Source organism: Octodon degus, unplaced genomic scaffold, assembly GCF_000260255.1.
Source record: "Octodon degus isolate 3935 unplaced genomic scaffold, OctDeg1.0 scaffold00007, whole genome shotgun sequence".
NCBI classification, from domain to species: domain Eukaryota; kingdom Metazoa; phylum Chordata; class Mammalia; order Rodentia; family Octodontidae; genus Octodon; species Octodon degus.
The window spans coordinates 13,481,223-13,484,437 of NW_004524583.1; positions in this window are offsets into that span (position 1 = coordinate 13,481,223).

The window sequence follows — 3,215 nt, forward strand, 5'->3', positions numbered from 1 at the left end:
TATATAGGAGTTGCTGTGAGACAGAAGCAGGAAGGGAACAAGGAGGACAATGAAGCACCCCACCTCAAATCTTCCCTCCCAGGGCATCATGTTCACATGGTAATTTGCTCCAGGCCCCACAGATTAGAGATTCACTGCTGCTTTTGTGCTATGGTATAGTTCTCTCTTTTTTTTTATTTTAAGGAGAATAAAAAAATAGGAAAAAAAAAGATCAATAAAAATGACACACAATTTCAAAACAGGATGATAGGAAACTAACCATGGTTATTATATTGCATATTGTTATCTTCAAAATCGTTGTTCAGTTATAGGCATGTGTTTGGTTTGTGTCTACTCATCCCCCCAAAGCCTCATATAGTCATGAGGCTGCTTCTGGAGTTTGGGATCGATTATTGTAGGTGTGGACGCTGCACCCGCCCTGGGCAGGTAACCTGCATTACAACGGATGGAGGGGAGAGAGGCTGGCCAGCTGCCTGGGCTGCTGCCACTCCCTTTGCTCTCTGCTCTTTGCTGGGGCCATGAATGGCTGCCCTCTGCCTTGTGCCGCTCTGCCTTGGAGCCAGCCAAGTATGGACTGAAAACTCTACCAACAGTGAGCTAAATAAATCTTTCCTTCCTTCATTTTGGATGTTGGGTATTTTGTCCCAGCAATGAGAGAAAAGTAACTAAGAGAGCATATAAAATTGATCAAACAATTAAGCATTAACTATTGCTTTCAAAGAACCAATAGAAATTAGTAGTACAAGTATCTTGGCTTCTTTCTTTCTTTCTTTCTTTTTTCTTTCTCCTTTCTCACATTTCAGTAGTTCTTTCTTTTTGAGAAGTTTCTTGTACCTTTTGGATTTTATTTATTCTTTCAGATTCTTATACTAGGGAGACAGTACAATGTTTACACATGTGTGTGGTTTATTTAACTTATGAGTATAGCCTCTAGTTGCATCCATTAACCTGTAAAAGCCCATAGGTTATCCTTTTTTTTTTTTGACAGCTGAGAAATACGCCATCAAATTAAAAAAAAAAATAGCACATCTTTTTTATCTATTCCTCAATTGATGGGCATTTGGGTTATTTCCAATATTTAGTTAGCTATGACAGATTGTGCTGCTATAAATATGGGTGCACATATATTGTGGTATAATGCTGGTAATTCTTCAGGAAAGATATCCAGAAGAGGAATAGCTAGGTCAAATATAACCTCTAACTGTAGTTTTTTGAGGAATTTCCACACTGATTTCCACAGTGGTTTCATCGGTCTGCTCTCCCACCAACAGAGAAGAAGGGTTCCTTTTTACCCACAGCCCTACCAGCATTTTTTACTGGTTGACTTCTTGATGATAGCTATTCTTTTGGGGATAAGATAGAATCTCAGTGCTATTTTAAATTGCATTTCTCAGATAACCAATGATGTTGAATACTTTTTTCATATATTTATTTGCTATTTGTATTTCTTTATCTTAAAAAGGGTATATTCATCTCAGATGCCCATTTTTTAAAATTGGGTCTTTGAATTTTGGGAGCCTGATTTTAAAAAAAATTCTTTATATGTTCTAGATAGAAATTCTTTGAGGGATAGTTGGCTAATTTTTTTTCCCCATTCATGAGTTTTCTTTTCACTCTGTTGGTGATATCTTTTTTCTTTTTTTGGTACCTGGAATCAAATTCAGGACTTTGCACTTGCCAGGCATATGCTTGTGCCAATTGATGTGCAGAAACTTTTCAATAAGATGAGATCTCAGGGGCCGGGGAAATGGCTCAGTGGAATAAGCGCGTCCCTGGCAAGCGCAAGGGCCTGAGTTCAATCCCCAGTTCTGGAAAGAAAAAAAAAAAAAAAAAAAAGATGAGGTCTCAGTTGTTGATTCTTTGAAGTATTTCCCATGCAGCTTGGCTTTTACTCATGAACTCTCTATCTACCCCTAGGTCTTCAAGATTTTTACCTACTTTCTTTTCTGGTAGATTTAGTGTATCTGTTTTAGTATTTAGATCTTTGATCCATTTTAACTTTAGTGTATGGTGATAGACACGGGTCTAGTTTTAGTTTTTAGCATGTGGAAAGCCAGTTTTTCCAGCTTCTTTGGTATATTTCAAAGAGAAATGTACTGGTTTCAATGGTTAAACATCATTCATACCTCTGTGTGAACTGTTGCTTTCTACCTGACATCTATGTATGTAGAAACTCAGAGGGGCAAACTTCATGGGTTGAAGCAAGAACCACAGAGGGAAGAGGAGATAATTTAGAGTGGGAGGTACACATTTCAAATGTCCAAGTTCCATTCACTCTGGCCAGCTCATGGATAAAGAGGAGGTGAGGGTCCAGGGGACCCTGAATTGCTTTTAGAATCACCTTCTCCTGTGCCTAACTCCACCTCAACCTTGCCTCTCCTTATTCTCTTCCCCTAGGTGGCCTGTGTCATCTCTGCCACCACCTCCCAAACCCACTTTGCTCTTGATTCATTTGTATACTTGACATTTTTCTTTCAAATGACCCCTTAACCCAGCCCTGACTTACTGAATCTAATTGGAATAAAAATGCTATCAGAGCAAGGCCTCAGTCTAAATATCCTCACTGCGGATGACTTTGCAGGCTGCTGACCTTTCTGTCTGTACCACACACTTTTCTTTTGTAGCCCTTAAGACAATGTCTCATCTCACTTTCATTTCTCTACCCGTTTGTGTAATACCTGTTTCCCAGTAGACTGAACTTAATTTGTTCTTCCCTACACACAGTCCAGTGCTGACTTGGGAAAGTTCTTTATGTCTACACAAATCTGAAAAAAACCTCACTGTCCTGATCCGTCTAATAAGGACATACTAGGGCCTCAGTGTAGATCTGATGAATGAATGATTTCAAAGTAGAGATGGGTCCTAGGGTCAGGAAGAAAGACTCTAGCACAAAGGAAGGCCATGAAACTTGCAAAAAATTCTTGTGATCTCAACTTGTTTCCCTGAAGTGGGCCTCATCCTCTTCCTATGTGATGAGATTTCATGTTTAATTAAAGCTCTGAACAGTGAGAACAAACATATAAGGCCAATCGTGAACTTAGTGAACTGCTATGGGTTTAATGCGCTTAATCCTCATATGGGGAGTGTCTAAATTACCTGTTATCCATCCCCATGAATAATCTGATAGTTTACAATTCAATAGTTTATAACCCTGAAATCTTTTTTAAAAATTTACTTTATTTTATTAGGACATGTGTATGTTACATGCTGTTTGC